The sequence below is a fragment of the Cygnus atratus genome, chromosome 9, assembly GCF_013377495.2.
Source record: "Cygnus atratus isolate AKBS03 ecotype Queensland, Australia chromosome 9, CAtr_DNAZoo_HiC_assembly, whole genome shotgun sequence".
Taxonomy (NCBI): Eukaryota; Metazoa; Chordata; class Aves; order Anseriformes; family Anatidae; genus Cygnus; species Cygnus atratus.
In genome coordinates, this window is record NC_066370.1 from 7,385,848 (window position 1) to 7,394,611 (window position 8,764).

An 8,764-nucleotide genomic window follows, 5' to 3' on the forward strand; every position below is an offset into this window, starting at 1 on the left:
GTCTGGAAACAAACAACTCAAGAAGTTGAAAGTATTTAATTGTTAGCCTTCCCAACTAGGCAATGCTTATAAGACTAATAGAAAGAAAAATCATTCAGAAAATTAAAGCAGACATCGTATGGTTATCTCTTGCCTGCTAGAAGACAAGTCACATAAAATCAATTTACCAATTTAATGATTAAAATTATCTACATTACTTTTAAATTCTCACTTTTAACAAGAGTTTTGTATTACCGCATGTTCTTTACTATATGGCATATTCAAGATAATTTATAACAAGAACAACACAAGAGGGTTTGTGATTGGATTGCTATATGGATATTTAAGATCCAATTCATTTCACTTACTCCATGTCAGTAAATTTCTTGATACTAAAGGTTAAAAAGGGACATGTTTTCAACATACCATGAACATAAAGAAATGTCTTATTACACTCAAAATGGAAGGACTGCATTGAACCTCCATTCTTCAAAATGTTCATTCAAATGTGTGTATCATCTAACTCCTGGTGTTAATAAGCATCTGGCCTTACCCCGACTACATACACCCTGGGATGTTGCATAAACCCATGATGACTTAAAAAAAAAAACCAACACTCTGGTTATCCTAGCAACTGTTGCTGCCAACATAGAGAAAAGTTCCACTGCACCTGTGCAGGAAAGGAACAGAATCTGTGAAACAGCTCATCTGAACTCATTTAATAATTTTTAGTTGATCTTTCCAACTGGCATTCAAGGTCCTTCTTAAGCCTAAAGCTTAATCAGTCATCTTTCACACACCTACCAATCCTTCTGCCTGTTTAGACCTAGATTTCTCTTTGATATCAAGGCTAGTGGCTTTGACTGCTAAGCAAATTGCAGAACAATGCTTGAGACAACAGATTTTAAAGGTAGATTGAACCACTACTTTTTTTTTACAAAGACCAAAAAGTTATTTACAGAAAATCAAATGCAGGCTTTCCTATCACCTTGAGCCACTCACAGTGTTGCCCACCTTTGACGTGAATAATATACTTTGTTTCCTCCTTTAGCTCAATTTTCAGCTTACCTTCAAACATTTCTACTAGCTGTGGAGCAAAGCTGAGGCAAAAGCAATCAGTATGAAAACCATCTTTCAACAGCAGATGAGGCAAAGCCATTACTGGGCATGGGAAGCATTGAGTCACAGGTTTTTGCTCAGCATTAGAGCAAACAAAAGTGACATAAGGAGAGAATTAAAAGCCTAAACTTTCTTAGCCTGAACTAAGACCTTATATTGACTTTATATTGATCCTCACTCCTCAACAGATTATATACCTCATCTTTGCAAGTGAATTTGTCCAGAAGATCTGAAGCCTGGGAATCCCACACACCAGGTTCCTTTTATGTAATATATTGCCAAAGGACTGAAAAAGAGATGGCAAAAGCTAAAAGCATGAATTGATACAGTCTGACTTAAAAACACCGGACATGGATGGTTGTGATAGCTTGCACTCCTCAGAGTGGATGAAGAGGGTACATAGCACAGACTGCTGTTATTGAAGTACATACATGGCTGTATCTCTGTCCATGGAGAAGTTTAACAATTCGTGTTCTACCACAAATGGGAAAACAAAACAAACAGAGCTTGTGTTGGACTTATATATATAACTACATTTTTACATTTGCCTCCGGCAATATGTTATTCATGTGCGATTATTATAAAAGAGTGAGGATAAAATCTAATACAGCTTTCATCGCTGCCTGCTGTCATATGTAAATAACTTGTTACTGTGCTTTTGTGAAGAAAAAAAACTTCCAATGCAAAGACATACATTCAGTGCTACAGAAATGCCATGCAGCTCTGTGATTGCTGACTGTTTGAATTACAATGCAAACTGAGAAAACGTCTAACTAGGCAGCTCAAACCATAAAGATGGAGAGGTCTTAACCCTTCTTGAAGTAAATAAATAAATAAATCCATATTACAACTAATGGGAAAAAATATTAAAAAAAATAAATAAAAAAACAACCTTCCCAAACTGTTGACAGAGCCACTTTTCATTTGGCAGGTATATCTTAAGAGTATGGCTGGGGATGGTGGTCACATTCTGGGTTTCTAAAAGCTTCTCCCGACACCGTGTGTAAATCAGCCTCACCTGAAAACAAAACCTAGTAGCAGGGTTTGAGTTTCATGTGCCTAGCCCACCACAAGCCAGATCTGCATTTGAGCCTGTGATGAAACACCAGCTATCAAGAGGTAAAACAAAAGACTGTAGTAGAGTATTAGGCCACGTGGGATGAGTGCTGAGGCAACAGGATCTCAGCAGTGAGAATGACAGCTACTCTTTAACCTCAATTTCCTTCCCTTTGCTTGTTGAGAAAATACAGAGCTGAAAGATTTCTTGCTGTCTTATATCACCACAGTCCCTTCAAAGTGGTTTGACATCATTACCAGCCCTTTGAAGTAGATAATAAAGTAGGATATTTAAGACATTAATACAGTCTGGTTCATTTTAGCCAAATAAAAATGTGGTCTGAGAGTTTGATTTTGTATCATCATGTACATTGCATACCCAGATGTTACATCAGGGACTGAGACCTTATCTCTGTAACTGGAAAACACAAAACTGCCTGATGTGGAGAAAGCAAACAACTTGGTTCATTCAAAGGCTGAAGTCGATTACCAAAGTGTCCATAGTGCTGTTCTTAAATTTTCTTTTATTAACGCTCCATATCTGCATAAGATACAACTCTGTGTCAATCTTGTCTAGCATTAATAGAAAGCAAATGCGATATTTTCCACTTTCCAGAGGGCTGCTGCAACAGATCATTCTGATGACTGGTAATATCATTCAATAAATATTCTGTGCAACCTTATGGAAAACCCTATGCTGGAACATCTCCTGAGCACATTCCATCTCTGTGGTCACCAATCATAAGGTAATACTATATAACAGCAATTAAAAGTGAGGACAAATTGGTATTTTTGTCCTGAATTCATGAATATCACTGAAATTTTAAAGTAGGCTGAAGTAGGCTGAAATTTTTAAGTAGCTATTGGACTGATACTCCTCCAAGGAGAAAATTTTGTCATTGTTTTAGATTACGTTATCTCAAGACTATATTCAGGGCAAGCTAAACTGCTCACTGAATCAGATCTTTGAAATAGTTTGACAAATAGGCGTAAAGAACAGCAGCGAAAATGGAATACATTTATCTGAAGCCTCAAAACTCAATAGAAGAACATTAATACCAACATTCAGCTATAGTGGAAGGCATTGTGAATCTGATAAAAAAAAGAAATGATACGCTCTAAACTTGGAATACCCAGGAGGATATATACTGCTGCAGTCTGCTTCTGTGATTTCAAGGCCTGCCCTTTTGCCACTGATTTTAATGGAAGTGGAATCGTGCCAAAATTGTGACTATGGCCTCCACAATATAAAATGTGAAGAAGCAAGTGTTAATAAATCAGAAGCACTAGCAGGTCAATCAAGATCATTCCCGCTAAGTGATTACATAAATGACATAGAGATAGTATTTATCTAATGAATCAAACACACTCAAAGAAGCTATAACACAAAAGGGTAGGCACTTGTGTCTGTATATTGTGTACCAGGGTTCCGTTTACTCTCAGTTACAACCTATATTTCTGTCAGTGTTCCTTGTTTATGGACATCTCTCTCCACATTACTACCATGTGAGTAGCTTTGCCATCACTATTAATTCTTTACATTATATTTTCTGTTTAAATTCAGTCTGCTTAAATTCTGCCTAAATATCAGCTGCTGCTAAAAATATTGATGATTATCCTGTTGCTGATTTAAGGAAGATGTCATTTTGAGCTCCCTTAATACCTTTTAAAAATGAGTGAATGTTTCTACTGAAACCTGAAAATACACCTGACATAGATGCCTTGTTCAGATGAAGATATCCAATACAAAAAAAAAAAATCTAAACCCACATGGCTGAACTCTGGCAGAATTGTAAATTGAAAAGGCAGGCCTGTAATGAAAGTGTCAGGTGATATTAATTAAGGAGACTTCAGATACAAAACTTCCAATCCCTTCTTTACATACTGCAATATCTATTTTCTTTGCATACACCACATACACTGTTGCATTTGAAATAACTATTTTTTGAAACTACCAGTTTATGCACCATAAGGCTGCTACTGAGAGGCAGCAGGTTTTGGAAAGGATTATTTTTTTCTAACATGAACACTACACTCATGACAGTTCTGCTAAAGTTCTGATTTCTTTACAGTATTTTAATTCCTCATTACCTTAGTGAATGTACTAATCTGATGTCTGTACATGAGACAGGATTGCATATACTGGTAGTGTGTTTCCAAGAGTGAGAAGAGACACAGGCTAGACACGTTAGACTGAAAGAGACAAACTCATTCCACAATGATGTAGCCTTGACCTGCAACAAACTGAAGCAGTATAGTTTCTAGGAAGCTTTTAATTCAGATTTAGAGTGGACTTTGTCTCACAGCTCTGCCATCTACATGTTAATAACACCATTTCTTTAAACCCACTGTGTTCCATCAGTCTTTACTATCTTCCCAGTTAAGGCTGCAATGAGTTTTACTTCAGCTCACTGCACTGCAACTATTAACTCCTGGCAATGAACGGGATTTCACATTTATTTTGTATATGAAATAGACACTTTAAAATACAATGGAGTTGCTCTAAATATATAAAAGCCTCTATATATTCGAAAAGAAAGAGTCTAGTCAGAATAATACAGTGATGTAGGTTACAAAATAACTCACAGAATACTTAGAGAATTACTAAATGATCCATCAAGAATACCTCAAGATAACAGAATTAGTCAAGTTCAGGCATGCTAGAAAACTGAGTTGCAAAGTGAAGGGCAGTGATTCTGGGAGATGCTAAACAACCCCAGGGAGAAAATAAGCAACAGTTAAAATCTGGAGAAACAGAGGAGAATTTATATAACAGTGGTGGTGTCCTGGGGCAGAATAATCAAGGCAAAGAAATATCAAACCCTCCTCTGGACAGAGCTGCCACCTGTGACAAGTAACAGCACCCACTCTATTCATTAAGCCAGATTTGGATCTCACTACGAACACCTGTTAAATTTTCACCTGAATTGGGATTGCCAAGCATATAAAATGAGCCACATGGCTCTCTTTCCAGACCTCTAGTCTTTTTCTGAGAGAAAAAGAAAGTGGACTGGTGTTTTATTGTTAGCCTTCCCCTTCTTATGTTAAAAAACATTTGGTACGCTGAGGATCAAGGATAGGTGTTTGTGATCAGTATTCCAAAATACTTTGATCTTTTTCTTTGGAAGTTCAATAATGCAACATTTTATATCTTAAAATAGTCTATCCTGTTCCCAGAAAACTTATTTATTTATTTATTTATTAGCCATAGAAATTCAACACTTGCCAATAATTTCATAGTCAAAAGGATGTAAACTGAAATATCTGAAAAGTGAGGTTGAACAGACTGGGTATGCTGAGCAGCAAGAGCCCTCTAAGGAAGAAATTACCAGTAGACCAAGACAATACCATAGCTGCTTCCTTCTTACAACAGCTGTATCTCTTGGTGCGATTCCATTATAGCTGCAGTGCTTTTAACTAAATCACCTATAATAAAATTGGGGAAAATTCCACTGTTACAGAACCCCAGCACATTTTTTTTAAATTTTACAGAATTTAATGTGTCAGAATGCAATTGCTTCAACTACCAGCACTTAGCTGGCTGTAGTAGAGAAAATATCTTTTCTTTAAATATGAAAAACCAAACAAACAAAAAACAAACAAACAAACAAAAACCTTTTTAATGCTTTGTGCTGAGACTGTCAAGAAATTTCAAAGTAGTTTTGCAAATACAGAATGTGCCCTGCAACGCCATCTTACCGGTTCCTTTATTACACGCTTCATTACCCACACATATCCGCGCTTCACAGAAATGCTCTTTGTGCTTCTAACAAGAAGACAGTTGTAGAATGGCATTAGACACTGCATTGTAAATATTCCTGAACAGCTTTATTCTGGTTTCTTAAGGAAGCAAGGCCTATTATTGCACTCTACTGGTCTGTAACAATTTCATCATCTGCCATACATCATTCCTCCTCCTCTTCCCTGTCCGTGGTCCTAAAGATGCCAAATAGCCATAAAAATAACGGCAGACAGATAAACCCAAGTTTGTGCCCTTCCTCCAAGACAAAGAAAATGCTGGATTTTTTTTCAGGCCTGGGAGGAAACAGCCAAGTGCCCAGCACACGTATGTGTTGCTCCAAGTAAACTGCAGTATTATTGCATAGCCAAGCAGGCAGAGCTATGAAAGGGGCAACAAGGAACTTCAGAATGGGGCAATATGCACAAGAAGCAAAGTTTTCTCTGTTCTGTTACTCTGGAAGAAAACATTTAGCCTTTTTTTTTTTTTCCTTCAAGAATCCCTCTCAGTAAATTGGCAATAAAAATAGCTGTTGGGTTGCATAAAAGAACACAATGAAGAGATTTGGGGTTTATTTAATGTCTTTGCATTGAACATCTTTCTAAAGATACCCTATGGTTCCAGCTACATTGCATATAACTGAAATAGTGCTTTGTACGGGATATATAGCAAAGAATAGGAAAGGAAAACACATCCATGATAGTATTTTCTCTGTATACCCATTTAATTTCCAGCAATTTGTGGGTAATTTTCTTCTTGATTCAGAAGTGGTACCCTTGTGTCTAACAGCTGTGAGAGATATTTCTTATTCTTAATATACCAAATTATTTGTTTGTTTGGGTTTTATTTCATTGCTTCTCTCCTACTGCAAGGTCAGCCTTGGCTTATACCCCATGTGTCTTTTCTGCACTTTGCTTTTTATGTTATTACAACTTCCCAGGGGATGCTAACAGCAAACTAATTTCTTCCTTTCCCTGCTCTTGTTTTCTTGACTAACTAGCTCTTCATCTTTCACATATTTTCCTTGTTATCTTTGATTCCCCTGTAATACCTATATCTCTATTTGGGCAGGACCTCGTTGAGTTTTTCAGGGAAAAATACACAATGTGTACTACCTGCATTCTCTAATAGGGGTACCTTTACCCTACCTTTCTTCTCTCAGTGTTCCAACTTGTTTCAAACACCTCAGCTGTATGAAAATCATGAATTAGACTCACATACCTTAAATTTTACTCAAAACATTACTTTTAAGCAAGCTTATCCAGATTCTGCATCCTGAAGTTCTGTACTCATAGGTTTTAAGCATTATTCCGCAATCATTACTATAACAAAACTAAAGTGAAAAGAAAGCCTTAGATGAAAGCTGAAAGTCTAAACTCACCTATAATAGTTGACAACATTGTGTCCCTCTTTTTGCTTCAGGCATTTCCCTTTTCACTTATTTTCATTAGGCTTGTGTTTTCCTAATTTTAAGTATCTGTCTGTCTTTGCTCTCTTGGAGTGAAAGTAACAAGAGTTGAAGCAATCTTTCTGTCATCCTTTTGTTTGTTTACGTCCTTCAAACTGTAAACACTCCAGGGCAATGTAATCCTTCTTACTGTTTTGTTACATAGGGGCTCCTCATTGCCAGGTGGACACTTATATCAAAAGAAGTATTTTCTTTATCCAAATCGCAATAAATATAAATATCCTCTGTGCTATTTCTCTCCTTTATAGAATTAAATTTGGGGTTGCAATTTTTAATTAAAGATGGGACTTTTTTCTGGCAGCAATGCCAGAAGTTTTCTCAACAGTGATTGCTTGTGTTTTGATGCTTCCTGAAATCTCACATTCACCATGGTGTTTCTACTAAACTCTAGTAAACTGCTCAAAATGAGTCAACAAGGTGTCCTGGTGGCCAAAAGGGACAGCTGTATCCTGGGGTGCATTAAGCGCAGCACAGCTGACTGAAAGAAGTGCTTGTCCCAACATATTCAGCACTGGTGCAGCCTCACCTTGAGTAGTATGCAGTTTTGAGCTCCACAATATGAAAGGATATAAGAATGCTAAATAGGATGTTTACAAAGGAGACCAACAAAGATGGTGAAACTTATGAGAAGCTGAGGACACTTGGTTTGTCCAGCTCAGATATAACTGAGGGGAGGCCTCATGGCGGCCTGCAGCTCCCTCCCGAGGGGAGCGGAGGGGCAGGCGCTGAGCTCTGCTCTCTGGGGACAGCGACAGGACCCGAGGGAACGGCATGGAGCTGGGACGGGGAGGGTCAGGCTGGGTGTCAGGGAAAGGTTCTGCACCCAGAGGTGGTCGGGCACTGAACAGGCTTCCCAGGGCAGTGGTCACGGCACCGAGCTGCCAGAGTTCAAGAAGCATTTGACAAGGCTCTTGAACACAGGGTCTGATTTTTGGGCGGTTCTGTGTGGAGACGGGGATTGGATTTGTGTCCTTGTGGGTCCATTCTGACTTGGGATATTCTATGGTTCTGTGATTCACGTGGCGCTTGCATTACCCGTAGCATTAGCAGACAAAAAAAGATTACGAAGAGGGGAGATGTGTCCCACAGCCGCTCACACCCACAAGCTCTGCGGGACCGACCAGGACCACGTCGTTCAGATCTCCAAAGAAGGAGGATTGGCTCCTCTTGGGCGCCCGGTGGTGAGCCTGACAGGGCCCCAGCTCCTCTGGCCAAGGCTGCCGTTACGTGCCCGGAGAGCCCACAGCGAGCAGGCAGCGGGGACCTGAGGGATCTTCGCCACCCCTCGCAGCTGGGCAGAGCCCGGCAGCTTTCCCGCACTGCCATCTAACCCTGAGGTCCCGAGGCACACCGAAGGGCGTCGCTGGGGGCGGTGAGGGACCCGTCCCAGCTCCTGCACGGCC